The sequence below is a fragment of the Melopsittacus undulatus genome, chromosome 1 (genome assembly GCF_012275295.1).
Source record: "Melopsittacus undulatus isolate bMelUnd1 chromosome 1, bMelUnd1.mat.Z, whole genome shotgun sequence".
Taxonomy (NCBI): domain Eukaryota; kingdom Metazoa; phylum Chordata; class Aves; order Psittaciformes; family Psittaculidae; genus Melopsittacus; species Melopsittacus undulatus.
Window position 1 is genome coordinate 82,864,974 of NC_047527.1, and position 20,513 is coordinate 82,885,486.

At 41.0% G+C, this 20,513-nt stretch overlaps 1 protein-coding gene across 1 annotated transcript in view; it reads left to right on the forward strand.

Moving 5' to 3' along the window:
• The first annotated feature begins 11,131 nt into the window (after positions 1 to 11,131).
• The window catches only part of LOC101874935 (cadherin-6), a 99,194-nt gene continuing 89,812 nt past the window's right edge, over positions 11,132 to 20,513 (forward strand). Inside the window, exon 1 of the mRNA XM_005149945.3 lies at positions 11,132 to 11,230. The gene's annotated coding sequence lies outside the window, so the exon portion shown is untranslated. The remainder of the gene's footprint in view (positions 11,231 to 20,513) is intronic.

Sequence of the window (20,513 nt, forward strand, 5' to 3'; positions counted from 1 at the left end):
CATAGGAGCTTTTAGTTCTGTTTACAGTAACAGATACATTGTCGTGCAGGTTTAGGAAATGATTTTCATCCAGCTCTGAAAGTGTTTTTCTTTAGAACTTTGCCCACTGCATAACAGGGAAAGCAAAGATGGATTGCTTTCTAAAAGCAGCTGACACCAGCAGTGAAGGCCAACTAGAAAGGTTTTCTGAGGAGGGAGCTCTGTTGTGCTCTGCCACTCCAAAAGCTGAGCTGGGAGAGGAACCTGCCCATACAAGGTAATGGCGCTGCTGGGAGATTTTTCAGTGATGTGCTGTAATATGCCGGGAGCAGCTTCTTCGACAATGGGTTGCTAGTTTCTAACCAGTCCTGGTAGCTACCAGCATGGTGCAAATACACATGGAGGGTTCAGAAATAAAAGGACAAACCCCCTCCATAGCTCTAAGGTAATTTCATGACACAACCTGCACTTTGGGGAGATTACTTTGCACTTTCAGAAGCAACCACTGTACACAACAGCAGTATTTAGCTCATTAACTGATGTGAAGCCTTTGAACCCATCACTTTTCAAGATTTGAGATCCCTGAATAAAGATCACTTGTCTCTTCATTATAATATTCCCTATCCTTTCTTTTCCTGTTGACTATGTCTCTCCTTCTTGCAGATTTCAAAGAAGAGAAATGCCTCGCTAGTTTTTCTCTTGTGAAGTACCCAAGAAAAAAAGTGGAAGCATCTTGTAAATCCCAAACCAAGCCAGTGAGTAAAAAAAAATGTAATTTTGTGAAGATAAAATACAAAGGTAAGAAAGGATTGTCTGGGTGTTCTCACCTTCGTATGTATATGAGATTCATTGCAGTCTTTAAGTGCTGGTGGGGTGGAGAAAATAGAAGGGTTGAAGAAGAATTCCAGGGAGAAAATAATGGAAACATGACCAGTGACAGGAGCTGACTATTGCTGGCAGACTATGTAGGTTTCAAATTCATGCTGTGATTTAGGAAATAAGTCCTAGATAGGACGCATTTTTCTGGAATATCCCTAAGGAATATCTATCAGTGATTCATCTAAGCAGCCACTGGATATCATTACCACGCTACCAAAAATGAAGATAAAATAACTATCTGGAAGAAATAAAAGAAACAAGTGCCCCAGATTTTCTCACAAACTGTAGCAAAAAGATCACAGGGGTGGGTGAAGAAAGGAGGGGGAAGGAAGAGAGGGCTGAACTTTTCATCTGCATGTCCTCAGTTTGCCTTTAAGCTGTGCACATCTAGTTTACTCTTGTCAGAAGCTACCACCACTGTACTTTGTAGCTCTTAAAGAAAGAGATAATTGCCTTTTTTTCAGTCACATGCTCACTAAAACAGAACTTTTTTTTTCTTTTTCCCAGTCCCACACAGTAGGACCTCCATCACTCAAAATAGCATAAGGTTTGCTAGAGATATTAATGCACTATCCAAAGCAAATACAATGCACAGGCTCTGACAGATTCACATTTTGAAGTCCCTTTTGAACTCTGAATTTCTCTCTTTTTTGTCAGATGAACAGTGGCCAATTATAAATTATGGCTTTCTCCTAAGGCTCCACTGCAACAGCTCCTACAGGTTATGCTCTTATCAGGTGTGTGTTATATCAAGCTATTTTTATATCTCACAACAGTTGTTGGGTATTTTCCCTACTGCAGTGTTCAGCTAACACATAACTGATCTTATGGGAGAAAACAGAAAAAAGGGCTTTAAAAATTTGGGGGTTTTTGAGTCAAAGTCATGACACAAAACTTAGTTTTATCCATAGAGTCGGGTACTCTGCTGGACCTTTAGGAACAGTTCACTAATTTACATCAGATGTCCCATAGGGTCTATTTGATTTGCAAGTTTAAGCAGAAGATCATTATTGAAATCACTTTTCTTATATATAAATATATAGCTGATCCAAAGAGAATGTAAATATCTACCACAAACCAAATCCAGCCTAAATTCTCTGAACCTTGTAGGAATTAATTGCAAGAATTACACTTTGGAGCTTTTAAAGTTAGAAATAATTGCCTCTTTTTCTGTCATGGGCTTACTAATACAGAACTTTAGTTTTCCCCAATCCTCCACAGTGGGACCTCCATAAGTCAAAGTAATGTAAACTGTGTGAGAGATGCTAATGTTAAGCACTACAAAAATATTCAAATGGGCTATGGAGTATTTCAAGTGTGAAACAAGGCCTGTGGGTTCAGGAAATATTTCTTCACCACATTCAAAGAGAACATTTGAACAGGATTTTTTAACTCTTCATGGTCCATAGGTGGCTTATTGTAGTGCTGATGATCTCCCATATCATCTCAAACCCTGATTCAATGAAGACACAAGAGAGTCATTCCAGCCTTGTAGACACTACTCAGGTGCCCAAAGCTCAGTCTATTTCTAATTAATTTGCAGAGCTATGACCTAGGTCAATAAACTAACATTTCCAACAGGAGTCCCAAAGCAGCTACTGTCTTCTTTTACTGTCTTAGATAAAACTATTTGGTTTTTTTATCATAGGTGTTTGTTAGTCAACTACAAGATGTTTTTTTCTTACAAAGCCCACTTGCATCGCTCTAATTCCTTCTAAAATGTTTCCCACTCTGCTAGAAGGCACACTGAATAAGAGATTAGAAAGGGAATCAAGTAGAGGATGTTTAGCTCTCTCCTTTTCAGTACAGTACCTATTAACGGGAACTAGGTATATCCCACAGCGTTGGAGTCCTAAAATAGTTACAGGAAGAGGAGACAGTGAAATGCAGAAGCCAATGTATTAGTTATCTTGTGAATTACTATCATAGTTTGCTGCTAATTGAGAAAGTAAATGAAAAAGGTCCTGGCAGTATGTTCTTTTCTAGTGAGTGCTATACTTATAGAATGTAAAATAAAAGCTTGCTGCTTCTCCTCATTTAAGGGAAAAGGACCCCAAATTATGCCGAGCTGAGTACCCAGCTCCATTATGAGTTTCAGTATTTCCTTTTCATTTCATGGCAACCTGCACTGAGCTGCCACATCCTTAGGGTCTATACTAATGTCACCGAAAGGTGTAGTTATGCAACTCCTTATGCAGGGGGATATAAAAAATTGTTAAACAATTTTTTTGTTACTGTCCTGTACAAGTTCCCTGAAAGGGCCAGGGCATGGGGGATAGAGGATGCAGGATGACTGGGCAATTGTGTAAGTAGTGCTGAAGGATTAGGATATGGGGTTAAAAGCAACCATCATAGAAGCAGATGAGCTGGAGATTTAAAAAATGTTGTAGCCTCCTAGCAAACGTGCATTTATAAACACTGCACAGGCATTCCTACCCTTTCAGTGGAAATCGCACCTTCATATGAAGTTTAGATATTGATTTAAATTCAAATACCCTCACCTTCTTAAGATGCATACTTAAACTAGTGTCACTCTCCTACAGTAACACAGCTTTTACATCCCCAGGAGGCAGGGACAAAAAAGTTATTAAAATATTCTAACAACTGGACTCCAAAATGGGGATCACAAAGAGGTCTCTAATGAGCCCACCTTGATGTTTTAAAGCTAGGTGCAAGGAGCTGTAATGTCCACTCTTCAGATGAAGGGTTTCGTGAGGAAGAAGATGAGAGGAATTCCAAAAAGAAGGAAGAAAAAATGAGACATATTGTGGGGTAGAATAAGAGAGCCTATATTTAATAAATTAAACAAATTAATTAATAAATTTAATCAAGAGCTTCAGCCAAGCATCTGGAACATCAAGTTATATTGCTTAGATTAAGTGAGTGGTATATAGAGAACCCACAAAGCTGTGGGGTAAAGGGTATTTGTTTTCTCTGGGATGACAATATCAGTTGGCAAGTAGAAAGATAGTAGCAGATTTGCTGATTAGCTCAAGTAAATGCTAATACAGAACTCCAGCTCACTTTGCAAATTCTGTATATAGTTAGAGAAATATCTTTCACAAATGACCTCGGGGATTTTTCATCATTTTTAGTATTATGCTGCTATATAATTTCTCCTGAAAATGGAATGTATCTTTAAGGTATAATGTGACACTACATTTTTTTGCAATCACATAGTCATTTAAGAAGTTTCCCCCAACCACCACTATTCTGCACACACACAGAGATGCAGTAGTTCACGATTTCCTCACATTTACACTCCAATAGGTGACTCAAATGATCTAAATTATGAACCTAACTTCAGCAACAGTCATTTTTAAATACATCAATTTCTGTGACCAGGTTACAGCATGTCTTGCAAATAATTTCAGTGCCAAAACTGTGGAGGGAGGTGAGTTGAGGTAAAGGCAGGAGTGACTAGTCCACAGGTAGAGGGAGTAAAGATGACTTGAAGTGCTTTGTTAAGAAAAACCTATGTACATTTGTAACAGTGTAAGTTGTGTGTTGCAGACTTCAACCCTGGTGGGACCACATAGATTCTTGCAGACATGCAAGGCATATACCTAGGACTATGTGAATCAAGAACTGGAGGAGATGGGGGAAAGCAGAGAACGCTTTTTAGAAAACTATTCAAAAAAAGATGTACTGCTCCTTGTGTAGATTACAGGTACATGCAACAGTAGTGTTATCAGGAAAGATGAAGATTTGGACTAAACCATAGAAGGAGGAACTGACTGATCAGCTAGGTGGAGGGAGTGACCTGTGGATCTCAACAATATTTATCTGAGAAATGAGAAAGATATGCCTGGATTGAAACTTTTGATAGGAACAAGATGTGGCAGGCACTGTGAGTGAGAGGATAAGACACTTGTGTGAGCTGGAGTGGAGTAGGAATCAGGTCTGGATTTTATCTCCAGATCTAAACTGACCTGCTGCGTGAAGCTTAACTCACTTCATCTCTTCATTTTCCTTTTCAGCATTTAACTTTCAGCTCTATTTAGGTGACAAATCCTCTGCGCCAGAAAGTCTGTGAGTGGACGTGTGTGTGTAGCACTGAAAATTATATCGTGATCTTGATGTATTAATTATTCACATTAATTTGTTTAGTGCTTTTTTGCTTATTGTACTAGGTCCTGTGCAAGCAGAGGCAGAAAAGAGAGTCAGTTCTCCAGTGATTATTAAAATATAAAGCATGCTCATATGCTCACAAGCAGGTTATTACTGCAAAGTGAGTAGCCTATGCTAGTTCAAGCATAGTAACTGTTCATATAGGGACTCTTAGCCAGGAACAAATGGAAGACAATTCTTTTTAGCCCAGTTCACAGTGAAAAGGGATTGACAAAGTCAAATTATATGGTGCTCCAAACCATTTGGAAGTATACAGAGTTTCTGTCACTCAGGCAGTGAGAAGTAACTGGTTAAACCATGGTAACTTGCACAAAAAAAATTGAGCCCTAAAAGAAGGGAGAATTGATGGAAACAAGCAGACAGGGGACCAGTAAGAATGTCAGCTTCACACAAATAAATAATAGGTTTCATGACCAAAGTGAGGCATTTTGGTAGTAGATGTAACCCTGTAGAAGAGTTTGGTGAGTTCCACAATAAATTAAAGGGGGGGGGGGGCGGTTAAAAAAATAAAATATTTATTGAAAAATACTTATGTACTTAGGCACTTTGTTAAATACTCCCAGAGCATACAAAAATTTGAGAGCTGGCAAAATGGTATTGACTTCTAATTTTAGAGCAATAATATCACATGTGGAAAGAAGTAACATTTACAGATTCTGACTACTACCTATGACTAAAAACTCTTACAACAGCAGCATCAGAGGATCAGTGATAACATTTCCTATCAGTTACAGTGAAGCTATCAAGATTCTGGCTGCAGCCAAATGGCTTACAGTGAAATTTGGTCATGAACTGATTTTATTGTGTAATGATTATTCAGCTAGAGGGATAGAATCTGATTTTCCATTTGCTGCTATCTCATGCATGCAGATGTGTGTTGGCTCCTCACTTATCCTAATGATGGAGGCTTTTGGTTTTAAAGACCATATTGGTTGTGATACATTTGATCTCTATGGTATTTTGAATGGAAGAATGTTTTTTGTCCTTTCAGGCTTCTTCTATAGCAAGCTAACTGCTTGTGGGAGTGCTTATTAGAGCAATTATAACTTCATGTACTTGTTGAGGCAATGAAACTCCCGAGGCACTAGCTACTATTTACCCACCTTATTTGTTATGCTGACATTTTTATGCTTCTGTGAGGAATGATCAATCAGACATATTGTTAATGCAGAGGTGAAGGTACTCTCTTACTGCTATTCTTAGCAGCAATTTCATTGTAGTTTGCAATGAGTGAGGGGTTAAACCTTGAAATGCAAAAGTTCGGTTCAGCTGAACATAGCTCTGCTAGATGTCTGTGAAACTTACCTGCCACCCTTTAGCTTGCTACTTTCTCAACACAATTCTGTAATTACGGACTCCACAAACAAGAGAACAACAGATGTTCTTGTGATATTTTAATACCTCTGAAATTAGGAGAGGTAAGAAATCCAGAGGTGTATGGCAATTTTGAAAATATCTGTTTCAGTATGAGTTTTGCTCAAAATGAGACTGTTTTTGCCATCCCTAGGCAAACAAGACATGGACTAGAAACCAGAAGAAAAACTGGGAGAGGGCCACAGTCATCAGGATTATTCAATTCAGAAGTAATAGCTAATTCTTGAAGAAAAATGGTGCTATTTACAACAGTTGAGATGGACACAGAGCAGCAGAGAAGTAGCTAGCATAGTAGATGACTAGAAAATTGAATTTCTGGAACACTTTTTAAAATAAATTATCATCTTCAGCCACAAGAAGAAGACAGAAGTTGTTTTTGTTTTTTTTTTTTAAATGATCTACACTATTAATGAATAAACACAACTATGTCAAAGATAAATGAAAAATTTTAATACTATTTTCTAATTACCTTCATTTACACTGAAATGCGGAAAGACAGACATCAAGAAGTCATAAAACTGCAAGAATTTGCAGTTCCAGGTTCCCTGCTTGGGAAGCAGGTGAGAGGTTCAGACAGCAAGCTAAGAAAAACCAGGCAGGTTTCATAATGTTTCCACGAAATCAGCAAGCTCTGATGCAAATTTTGCTTCTTTGTTCTTTTGTACTTTGCAATGGGAATCTCTTTCACCTTAAAATATCTATGCAATAGGCAAAAATTGAGTAGTACCTCATGTGACTTATGAAGCTAGCAATCAAGCCATCACCTGCTTTTCTTCATTGCTTTTAGAAAGGACTAAAAATCTAACAAACTCAAATTAGAATACAGCACTTGGATTTGCTGGAATAACCTCTTTCTCCAGTTTTGGGGGCCTCATTGGAGGAAAGATATCAATAAAGAATGAAACTATTCAGAGAAGAACAAATATGCAATGCAGGGCTTCATGCAATCACTGGGATCCATCTGGGAACCATCATTCCTCCAGGGGCTGAGCAGACCAGGAATACGGACAGAAGAAAAAAATGGAGAGTGGCTGGAGCTAACTTATTTATTTCATACTTACAACAGATTAGGACTAGGAAAACATGTAGGGTCAGTTCCAGTCCTATGAGAAGCATGTCTCACTTGAGGAATGGTAAATCGTGACATGTTGTCTCAGCCCATTACAATTGCCTGGCTAATCCTTGATTACTGCACACAGATCTATAGGATTGGGTTTAGAGACTTAGGAGACATGGAATTCAAGCAAGGGAAAGAAAGTTTTTTTTAAAAAAATTAACTCTACTAGCATCATAAAATGAAAAATATGTTTAAAACTATCTAGGAGCTCACTGTTTTCTTAATATAAAATTGACAGTGAAATTAAAAAGTTATAAAGTAAACAAAGAAACATTTGTGCTCTATGTGGTTACCTGTGGAATTTGTTATCACTGAAGGTCATAAGTGTTAAGCTGTGGATTTTTAAAGGTCTGCATACATAATAGTGTGACACCAAGTTAGTAATTTATTCTACCTCAAATTTTGGCATACTCTGTTTGCGTACGAGGTTCAGTGCACATTTTTTCCCCTTTGCTTCAATAATCAAGACTCTAGTTGTACACGGTTTTGGAATTTTTCCTCTATAGCCATGTCTCTCCCTCCAAAATAACCAACCAAACAAACAAACAAAAAAACAAGCAAACAAAAAAAAATGCAGGAAAAAGTGAAAATAAATTCTCTCACACTGTGGTTTCACCTTTATAAATTCAAAATAAGTCCCTCCACTTTTCTGTAAAATAAACAGGGCTGAAAAAAACTCTGAAGTGCCTCATTCAAGCGAGGAGTTACAAAGTGAGACCTTCAGATTGTTTTGCAGATACTGCAGATTGCAGTGAACCATAGGTGGCTTTTCACCAGCTTCAGGATTTTTTGTTCTTAGTCCTTAAATCCCACATAGGCATCTTCCATTGTTTGGAAAAGGGATTTCTCCTAAATAGCTCAGAGAAAAACTGTCACATACTCCTAGCTCATGCTGTATTTTGTTTTTGCACTGGTGGCTGAGATTCAGGGACATTTCTGTCACAGTCTGCAGTGTTTGGGCATTCCACGGATATGGCAGAGGAAGAAGTTGCCACTTTGGATGTTCATTCTCGCTAATTCAGTTCCATGTCTGTCCATGGACAGGAACACTTGCTTCAGAGAAGAGCCACAGACAAGATAAGTGTGAGACAGTATGTTTTACATGGACTGCTCATCCTGATTTCCAAATATTAGACTATTTCAAGAGCTGAAAAAAAAGTTTTTTCTCCTTTCCAGTCTTATCTAGAGTCATAAACACTAGGTCCTCCTTTGAATCTTCTTTTTTTTTTTTTTTTACTTCATGACAGGGAAGTTGATTTCAATTAACACTGATCTTGATTAATTTTCATAATCCTAGCTGAGCCTTTCTCTCAGCTCATGTGTCAGGTATAGAACACTTCATGGACTAATGACCCGATCTAGTTTGTGAAGTCTAATATCATTATAGCTGTCAACACAAGAGGGTTGAGGAGGAAGAGCACCATCTTGACAATATTCCTCAAAAAAATAATTAAAAAAAAAATCTTCACACAGCTATAGATTTATAATTGTCAACCATAAATTCATATGGGAAGATAAAAATCTCACACACAGGCTCTGGAGAACACAACTGTTCCTGTACAAGCTCTTTCTTTTTGACAAAGAATAACTGAAGACCCATCTTGGACAAAAATAATCCTGTCCGGTTAGAGGAACTAATAATAATGATAATAAAAAAACAGCTTTATTAAAGCTAAGCAGAATGTGACACATCCAGGAATGAATAATGCCCAAGGAGACCTCAGGGTCAGAGTGGGCAGTGAGTCAGACGTTGACAATGCAATATGGCAGGAAGAAAGAAAGCCTGCAAATGTGGTCTGTCATAAAGGAGAGATAGACTGTGTCCAGAAGGCTCCCATGGGAATACTCTGCAACTACTCACTAAGCTCCTGACCTGTCAATTGTCAGGGAAAAAAAAAAAGGGAAAAAAAAAGGAAAAAAAAAAAGAATGAGGGATCTAGAGATCAAAGAAGAGCAACCAGAACAATCTGCAGGCTGCAAAAATCCAGCTGTGTGGAAAGATTAAAATGGCAGTGGTACCTAAATGGCTTTTCTGGGTGATTTGCTTAAGCAGAGTTCACAAACATTTGGAAATCAGAATCCAGCCTCTTCATACCTCTTTGGCTTTTGTAGGTGTCATACTGAGTCCTCACAAGCCCACTGTAGTGCTGAAGAACTGAACACAGTGACTGTAGGAAAAAAGGACCCCAGTACCAGTTTCAGGGATAACAGCTATGCTGTGGAGATGGTACTGCAGCAATGCAGAAATTATAGCACAAGCAGCAAAACTGTTACCTGAACTGCTTGTGCTTGGAGTACTTAAATTAAACTAAAAGCTTTGAAATGGTCCTGAAACAGGAGGACACAAAGGTGGCTTAGAGCCAGCACAGACCCATCCTTAAGATATACAGCAAGAAGAAATTGTGAGATGGGTAGGAGGAAAAGAGGAAGGGAGGAAAAGGAGAGCAAGAAAAAAAAAAATTAAAAAAAAAAAAGACGTAAGATTGACTAGCAGGGGAAAAAAATACATCATAAAGGTCAAACCTAAGACTGGAGATGTGAGATGCAAATGGCAAAAAGCTTCTTGCAACATTTTCCATGATTCTTAAGGGGACACTGTGCAGCTGAATTGGAATGGACTGTTGTCAGGTAAATAATAAACTGTCAATTTCTATCTTGTCATTTAATGTTTGAATTAAAACACCTAAAGCTTTATTTCAGGTTAAACTTAGAGATGGGGGGGAGGCTGTACAACATGCATGTGTGTAGAGGGGTTCCGGGAGTCCCACAGCAAAGCAGAGAATTCAGTTTGCTCTGCATTAAGATTAGTCATAACCTCGTGAGTGGGGAGTCCTCTGGGAGCACAGGGCCCAGGCAAAGGCAGGCACCTGGAAAATCCTCCTCCACCGCTTCCCATTCACACAGAAACCGCCACATGTGATCACCTCCACAAAGTGTCATCTTCATTAATAATTCACTGAAATTCTTGATTCATCAAGTCCAGGAAGTTCCTGGGAAGTGTGGGAAAAGACTAGCTGGGCATCTTTGGTGTCAAGGGGACTTAAAACAGGCTCCGAGGATGAGAAGCTGCACAGCACAAACGCACAGTTTACAATAGAGAAGCATGCCTCTCCCTCTTCTTTCTCCCCCCTCCCCCAATTTTATTCTGCTCTTACTGTAACTACCCAACGATTAGGAGGAAGCTGGCTGCTCTCCACCTCCAGCACCAAGCGGCTCTCGGGGGGAAGGGGGGCTCCCTAGCACAGCCTTCCCCCTCTGCCCTCCCACCTCATTCACTTGCAAATTCCTGCCCGCACGGAGTATAGCCGGCTGCGCACCCGCGCTCGCTCCGCGCCTCCCCGTCCCCAGTGCGGCAGCTTCGGCGCTCCGGCATCCGCAGCGCCGGCGCCGGGAGTGCGTGTGAGTGTGTGTATGTGTGTATGAGAGTGTGTGCGCGCCTGCCAGGGAGGCAGGCAGAGAAGGAGGAAAGGAGGAGTTTAGATTTTTTTTTCCTCCTCTCCTTTCTCCCCCCCTCCTTTTTTTTTTTTTTTTTCTATTAATCAGGAGCACTGAATGGAAACCAATCAGATAGAGAGCCCCCTCGACTAGGGCTGCCTGCATGCTGGAGTTAAAAAGTGCTGCTGGCCGAGCAGCAGCCCCAGTGAGAGGAGGAGAGCCTGAGCGAGCGCCTGGGAGAAGGGGCCGGGGAGCCACCGCCACCGCCGCGCTGCCGACCCGGGCGAGGTTCGGCCCCGCCGTCCCTGCTTGCCGGTAAGGAGATACGGCTTTGCACTTCTTCAGGAGCAACTTTCAACTGTCGGATACCTCCCTCCTCCTTTTTTTCTTTTTTTCTTTTTTTTTCTTTTTTAATTCTTTTGCCGTGCTCATTGGGAATGCTAATTAACGGAGGGAGGATGGGAAAGTTGGCAGCGGTCTTGTGGAGGGCTCTGCACCCCACTGTCGCTCAGGGGTGTTCCCCCCCGGGCTCCGCGCAGTGCCCGGCGGCTCATGGGCGTGCGGCGACTGCGCTCCCTGTCATTTAAGTCAGGCGGAGGGATGCGGCGTTTTCCTGTGAACTGTTATCGCCGGCAAGACGCTTCGGTCAAGGGGAGGTGATGGGAGCAGAAGGAGGGTCGTTTGCGTTTGGAAGAGAATACTAATACTAATACTTATACAACAGGAGAAGCTTGATGGGTAACTAGAAATAATAATAATTAAATCTGTCTCTGTTTCTTGACACTGCCTACTTGCTGTGAAATGGATTCAAGGCAAAACCCTCCGGATCATGAGCAAAATCCGAGGCAGAGTGCAGAGCTGAATGTAGAGCACAGTTGAAATTAGGCGCTCCCGCAGCGGAATGAAGGGGGCAGAGGGGATAGATCTGGGGACATTACAGGAGCTGACAAATGTGAAATCTTTGATTTGATAGAAGAACTGTTTGGGGAGTGACGGAGGTGGTGAAAGATAGGGGGTAGGCGTACAAGCATTTTACAGGATAGAAGTTAGATAATTGCAGAAAGAAAGTGCTGCATTTGGTTATGTTGTGAATGTTTCTAAGGAGCTGATAACATACTTTGTATGTCAGATAGACTGAACGATTTATGTATTCACATGTGTACAACAGCTACATGCACACACAGGGAAACCAATACACAGTGTGTATACTATATACATGTATTCTTATGCAAAAGGTTCACTTGAGAGATAAACAATAGCAGTAGAGGTCAGTGGCTGTGGAAAGAAGTCTTGTCACTGCTGCAATAAAATCCATATTTTACAGAGAGTTAAATGCAGTGCCTCTTAAGTGCAAGTGAATGGTCACCTGAGTAACTCCTGATGGCATTCAAGGATCAAGAAGTTTAATGACTGAAATTACTCCAAAGCACGATGGCACAGCTGCTACTTTTGCACACACTGAGATGATAGGACACTTTTTCCCTTGTACTTGTGCATGGTGATGGATTTTAAAGTTCTATCAGCACTGTGTGGGAGATTGTGTAGCAAAAATTACTTACAGAGTGTCAGATTGGTCCTTTCTCCAAATTTACTGTTCTTCTAGCACAGCTGGAATATACAGTACAGTTGCTTCTTGTGTATTCAGGAATCTGTGAGGATGGTACACGCATCCTACATGTGTACTACATGAGCTATGTGCATGAACATATGCGCAAGGGGAACACTACAATCAAGAGCAAGGTTATTTCCATTCCCTTTGATCATAACACCTTATGATAATAGCACCCTGGAAATAATTCCAAGGGAATAAGACTGCTTGAACATACAGACCTCTATGTTTTTAATCAAAACAGACATAACTCTCCAAATCAAGTATTTGCTGGGCTTAAATCTCTATTATGCAGTTAGTTCTGCACAGAAGTGTTGCATATTACTTAAAGCATTCCATAAAATTGTTTAACATCTGTTCCTGAGCAATATAATGTTATGGGTAATGGTGCATCACTATTAATTTCTTTTTTTTTTTTTTAATTTCTGTTTAAATGCAAGAAGTTTGCATGTCACAGGAGAGTTGGGTAGGGCTTGGAGGCTTGTGATCAAGATTAAGTAGATTCCTGTATCATGGATATATACAGTTTTAAAGGCCTGGCAGCAATGACACAATTGGATAGCTCCTTTAAACAGCCCAAACATGCTAATAGAGACTGCAGGGCTGAATCCCTTTTTCCTCTTCTCTCAGATGTTATCTGACACAGCACCAGTAAATACATAATCTCACATGCTTCTGGCTTTCAGCTGCACCATCATCTTTCTGGACATATTTCTAGTGGCTTGCAGTTGACTTTTGAGATGGGTGAGGGAGAGGGAAAGCAGCCAGGCTGTTCAGAATAACATAATCAGAGGCAGCAATACCTTTTTTTCTCTTTTTTTTTTTTTTTCCAGGGAAGATGGCATTGATTCAGTCCTGTTGTAGTTCTCTGCAATTATCCTTTGCAGCCATCTAAGGAGCTGGGGACCCCATAGGGACTTATTAGTCCCTCTAGGTATTTTAGTTTTCACACCAGTTCACAGCTCTTGCACATCTCCAGGCCAGTACTCCAAAAATTACATTTACAGACATGGCCATCATTTTCTAACCAAGTTGTTCAATATGCATCCTAAGTTCAGAATCTTCCTTCCCTCCCTCCCTTGCACAGCTTTCCTAAGCAAACGGGAACCTGCCGCTCAAGGCAGCCTTCCCTTTCATAAAGTTTGCATTTTGCCATCTGCTGTTTCAATAATATTTAGGTGAGAGACTTCCTTGAAAGCAAAACACACACATTAAAAAATGCTGTGTTTTTTTTTCACCTTCCTTTCTGCTGAAGATCTTGAAACTAATGCAAACTTGATAGAAGTTATGAATGTGCCTGTGCTCTCACCAGCTGACACCCTGCCATAGCACCTTCTCTCTGCAAGCAGCCATCTACTCAAAGGCACACTGGATTCCTTGGGGCAGGATCCTCCCTTCTTTCAACTATTCCCTCAGGTCTTTTACATCATTTTTGCTTTGACTGAAGACTCCAGCACACCGATCTGCTGCTCATTAATAAACTCCTGCAGTATTTCATGGTTTGGAAGGAATTGCTGCTGTTTTTTCCCGCAGATGCCTGTGACCTGTGTAATGGTCAAGCAGATCTAGGGGGCATCAACATTTATCTGTTGTTGAATGAAATAGTGGGCTCTGTTTCCTGCTTAACTGAACTTTTTAGTGTGTTGTCTGCATGTTGTTGACTCCTTTCAAACTATGTAACCTTTCTAGTGCAATCTTGTAGCGTTATGGCTCAAGATGGGCAGGAAATTGCTTATGGATCTCCTTGGAAATGGTGGCTAATTACTAAAATGAAAGGTAGCTGAAATCTATAAAAACAAGTGGGTAGAAACCATTGGAAACAGGAGGCCCCACTGTGATGGTGCCTCATCTTGCATAATGGTTACAATTCCTCTAGTGGCTCTGCCGCAATTACACCAGAATAAAGTAGAATTGTTTTTCAGTACCTTTTGGTTATCATAAGAGTGCTGGAAATGCCATGGAGGGACTGTTCCTTGGAAGCTAGGTGATAGGGAGACTTTTTCATTAACCCCTCAAAGACCAGTTGCCACAGTAACTGTTCTGATTTCTTAAAATGCTTTGCATCATTTAGGGTTTGCTTCTTTTTTCTTTTTATCTGAATTATTATTTGGCTCCATAACTCTCAGAGACAGGTCTGATAAACTTAGGTGTGATTATTCTGACTGCCAAGTGGGGCCAAATTCAGGACCTTTTCAATATAAACTTTTAAAGTGAGTCCCCCATCCTGCACATGAAGTTAACAGCCTCTGTGTGCTGCGAAACCCAATTTCTTCTGCTGACTCTATGCATGATTCAACTTGCAGTATAAACACAGTTCTCAAGTTTAAATGTGTTCTGGTTGAGATAAAAAAACAGTAGCAGCTGGTTTGCTCATGCTGCTTGCTTAGTCATGGCAGCCCTTTCAAGAGGTCTGGAGAAACTACGCTCGGTGAGGAGAAAGATGTTATGACATCACACCTTCTTTCATTTGAGATGGGGACAGAAAAGATGTAGATAGAATGTTGAGTGTGATTAAATGTAGATATTATCTGTTTTTATTGCTTAACAAAAGGTACAGGGCAGATTATTAGTCCCTGTCTGAGTTTTAAAAACACCTTCAAAGAATGCATAATTAATGAAAACATCAGCAGAAAAAGTCATCCTTTCTGGTTTGTATTGTGAGTGATGCTGCAGTGGAACTAGGTGGAGAAAGTGCTGGATAAAAGCATTTTTAAAGTTTTAGTTTAATTACTTCACGTCCATTTGAGTTTTTCTTGCTGCAAATATCATCCTAAAAGCTCCTTTCTCATCCTTCCCCAGTGACTGGCCGATATCTGTGGTGAGTCCATCCAGCCTCAGGTTCCTAAGCTTTTCCAGGGCACTGCTGTGTGTCCTCATCCTGATCATCCATTAGCGGCTTCCCCTCTGTATTTCAGGCAGTGTTACCTGTCCTTGCACCTATGATCACCTCCTGTACCTACTTCAGCTGTTACTGGTGACCAGCATTTTCTTCCACTTTATTTTCTCAGTTGTGTACTTGGCACTGGAAGGACCAAACACGTACTGTGAATATTTGTATTATGCTTTTGTTTGTTAACACAAGCACTCTCAGAAGAAACTAGGATAACTGTAGTTTAGGACTGTTTTGAGTGGTATGAATTAATGTTACTGGTTGGTACATCCAGTCTCATGGAGCTGCCCGCTCCTCAAGTATTTTCCTTTTTCAAAACAAGCCAGAAAAGACAGTTTCTCCTGCAGCTGCAACCCCCTTAGGAGCAGGGAGGAACAATGCAGATGGGGAAGGGAAACTGCATCTTTCTGGTGAGGGAAGCCTGGGAGTCCAGCCAGGATGGAAAAGGCACATCTGGCATGGTGTCCTTCATGAGTTCTGATGTTGGACCTCCAAAAAGAAGCTTTAAGTGGAAAAGTGCTTAACTGTGACAGTGCCAGAGTACTTGATAACACTGTGCTGAAACATCCAAGATTACACTGATACTGCATTATCTTTCCTCACACCCAGCCACAAGACACCATCTCCATACTCTCCTCTTTGCCAAGTACACAGACAAAAAAGCATGTACATTTCCATCTGGTTGCATTCAGGAACAGTGCCAACCTTTCTATGTTTTAAGTAACCTGTTCTATAATGGCTTTATTCTGGCATTGTGGGCAAATATTTTATGGATTAATTAGCCTGTCTTGTCAGGATATACATATGTACTTATATATAGTCAGAAAGTGCTTAGTTCTAGCCAGAATGTGACTATTAAATTTGATCTGCAACATAAATACCCATTGTAACCCCTCAGCTCTTCCCTAGAGACACACCGCAATGCACAGAAGAGAGCACTTTATGAATGAGATCGGCTGGTACTATCTGGATACCTTAATTCCTCTCAGCTGAACTAATTCCATTATCTTGCTGTAATGTTTACAGCTGCCTGTGAGATAATAACTAGTGTATCTTTCCAGCATTCCCACTTCTGCATCTAATCTCAGAGCCAGAGCGGGAGAACCTAGGGGAAGGGTCAGCAGGAACTGAAAATTAACACAGAAATTAAACACTAATCGAGTTTCCCCAGGTACTGCAGGTGTGTGCTTGCCCGGGTATAAGGCAGAGCCGCCTACTCCCAAACTGCTGCATTTCAGTTGTCAGTTAATAGCTTTTATAAGCACAAAGGCTGCTTAATCAACACGATCATTAGCATGTAGCTCTGCTTTGGCGTGAAGGGTAAGATCAAACTCAAAGAAAGCACTTGCTTTTGATAACTCCATTTTGCATTCTCAAAGGTCATGGGTATTCAGACCTGTCCTGGATGTCAGGTGGTGGAGTAGTAGGAGAGCCAGTTATGCCTGGGGGTCCCAGCTGGGGTGCTGACACCATGCAGCATGAAAGCCAACCTCTATACTGACACTCTCACCTGAGAGAAAGCCCTCTCACTTAAAAAGCCATCTCTGTGTCCTCCCTCTCACCCCCCCCCCCCCCCCCCCCCCCCCCCCCCCCCCCCGTTCCAATCAATTAACAAAAATAATTAAAAGCACAGTTGTTTTTAGTTTTGCCCTAAGCATTGAGGTGAAATCTGTTTCCTTGCTGAATTGTTTCTTTTTGAATGCCTGGTGGTTTATAACTTTAGGGGATCATTAGCCTGGCAATCATTATTTAACAATAGCATGTTCCTAGACAAAAAGCAAACAAAATAGCTTATAGTAAGTATCCTTCTAAAAAAAAAATACTATCATTGTGGAATACTCTATGGATGTTTAGGAGTCTTGCTTCCAGTAAGGGACAAGGCATAGTTGATCAATATGGGGCCTTCACTAAAAACTGCTCAAGTATGTCTAAAATTTACGTCTTCACCACACGGCCCCCATGCAAGACTGTCCTGTGTAACTGGCCTTGTTTTACAGCAAAGGGAAGTGAATCACAACAGAGGGGAGCAACTTGTCCAAGGTCACACGAGGAGGCCGTAGCACAGCAGGGATGCTAAACCAAGATCTTACAGCAAGTACAGCTTGCAGTCAACCCTCCTGCCTCTCTGCTGCTCACTTGAGTTGTTGGAGCTGATCAAAGAATGGAAGGGGGGAAAAAAATCAAATTTGGGCCTCTTTTTTCATCCAAAAGAAAGCCAATTATTTTTCTCAAGGACTCCTTGCAGCTACTTTGTCACTCTCTCCCCAAAGGATTTTCTGGATGTTTTTTTTTCTTGTTTGTTCAGCCTTGTTCTGTGTGGAGGGGAAGTAGGAGGCTGGGAAGCTGAAAGCCATCTGGGGCAAGACTGAATATCTTATTCCTAGGAGAAAATAATCTGAGCTGTCCCCAAGCAAGGTGGCGATGACCTTCCTCCTGCATTGGCCCAGCTGCATTAGCCAGAGTTGTTTCTTCACCATTTCTTGCCTTACCCATTTCCACCTACTTATGCCTGTGGGAGAGAAGGGCATAAAACCAGTCTCATTAAAGGCTGCCTTTTCTGCATGCTGCTGCCCATGCTTTGGGGCAGCAGAGGTCAAACCACACTCTCACTGTTCATGTCCATGGCTGTATGAATTCATTTCAAAGCCCCCCTGCTTTGTAAACTTCTAAGGGGTAGTATTCCTAGTGCATAGATATGAATGTGAGTCAAAGGGAAGTTACTTGAATAAGGATATGGTGTACACCAATACCCTTGTCATGGGTATAAATAAATAGAGGAGAGGTAGAAAAATAATCACAAAAAAGATAAACAAAATTTATAAATCATATGGCAGGGTTAGATCCAAACAGTGCCAGGTTCTAAGGTGAGTGCCACTTATTATGCCCTTCTCCTTATGGAGCTGCCCTCGCAAACTGATAAACCACTACAAGAATTCAAGAGAACCTATTTCCTCATTTTCACAGTGCAAAGAGTGCTCTGGCAGATCACAGAGCAGGAATATATAGAGTTAGAATCCCTTTCAGGGAGCAAATTCTTTTTGTGATATTGGTGCTCAATTTAGCTGTCGCTGCTGAAAGGGAAAAAGATGCAAAAGCAACTTTAAAGTCCACCAGCCATATCCCTTTAAGCAATTCATGCCGTGCCAACCAGTTTTATAAAACTCTGTATTTCATCTAAACTCCATTTAAGTCTAAATAATATGAATGCCTTGCTAAGGTTTTTCAGTTCTCACTGCTGATAATTACCAAGTTGTTTCCGCTATAAACAAAGCAGTTCTCTCTCTCTGCTTTATCATACCTGGTCCCAGAGCACTTTGCATTTAAACATACCAATAAACTTCACGCAAGTCCACAAGACTGGTTGAATACTTAAGTGCCTCCCTATATCAAGATGGCAGGAACTTGTAAGAAAGTGTTTATAACTTAGCAATTATTTCCATGATGACCAAATTGTGTCCTCCAAAAATGTGTATAGTCTCACTAAGTAGTAGACTAGAAAAAGTGTGGATGGGAAAAAAGCAAAATAAAATAAACCCCACAACTAAACAAATCTGTGTAAGGAACTGTGGGAATGGAAAAAAACCTATGTAAGGAATGATCATTATTTCCCACTGAAGCCTCTTCAGCAACATAGCCCTGGCTTATTTGTGCAGCATTGAGAGGGATTCTCTGCTGTCCTTCTGCTCCCATCAGCAGCTGGAGGCAGTTGCAGCAGGGATGTAGAGGACTGGACTGAGATTGTCACTTGCTGGCTGGCTGGGTCTGCTGGAGCATAGCAGGAGGATCTTTGTGCAAGTGTCGCCGTGCATTACATCTCAAAAGCCAATTCTTATCTCAGATTCTTCCTTCTGGTGCCAGTATCTTCAGGTCATATGTTCTTAAAAGGGAGCAGTACATAAACATCTGAGAAAAAAAAATGGCCTAGTATATATTATTTATTAATATTTACAACCATCAGCACAATTTTACAGACAATCTAATCTCAAGCAGCTTTGAAATTTGGTGCTTTTCAGAGTGGTGTTTCCCACCAGAAACAGAAGTGTGTGCCCTGATTTGTAGAAAGGATTTCTCTTTCCCTTGGGAAAAAAAAAAAAAGCCCAAACCAAACCAAAAAGCCACCCCAAAACCCAACAAACTAAAACCCAAAACCCCCACAAAACAGCACAAAAACCAGCTCACTCTTTTTCAGAACAGAATTTATATTGCTATTAAATGAAATGTATTATCATAATGTAACAGTTTAGGGTGTCTTTTGCAGGGTTTCTGAAGCAACTTTTCATCAATCTACTGTAATTCATTTGTCAGATATCTCAAAGCTACTTGATATCACAGTTACTTGAAGGTATGACAGAGTTTTCCCTAGCAACAGGTTGTAATTTCAACCAGGCTGGTAAATGTGAGGTCAGAAGCTGGTTGCTGCAAATCTAGGAGGCTAAAATACACAGCACATCCTTGTTTCCTGTCGCAACAATACCCCAAATCCTGGATGAGCAAAAGCAAATGCTCAGGTTACTCAGGAAAAAACAGGTATTTATGTTTGGTCAAGCTGATATTAAAACTAGCCTTCATATGATGCAGGCACCTCAGGTGCAGATTTAGTTTCGAGCCCTGACCTGAGCTTGTATCTGTTACATCTCAAAGGATGTGGGTCACCAGAGGACAGAGCTGCTGGAGCAATGCTGCTGCTGGGAGGGTGCAGGGGGATTAGCGACAGGCATCCTGATGTGGGCAGACATTCCAGACCTGGGAGGCAGCCAGAAAACCTACTTCTTTCTGGAGGCTGAACTTGGCAGCGCAAGCACATAGGCTAGATGGTTACCAGCGACCACAGCATCAGTAAGTGTTTGATTGGGTCCAGGCTGATGCAATCTGAAACATCAGAGACCAGAGGTCTTTTGTTAAATCCCAGATTAAATGTGTTTGGCTACCATGGTGATAGAAGGTACTGGATTATGGCAGCAGTAGCGGTTTGCAGATCTGGGAATGGTGGGGTAAGTACAAGGAGGAGATACTTAGCTACCTAGTGTCTCAAGGTCCTTTCTTCACTTTCTTCAAAGATGACATGGTGGAAGGCTTGATATGTTTTCATATACACTGCT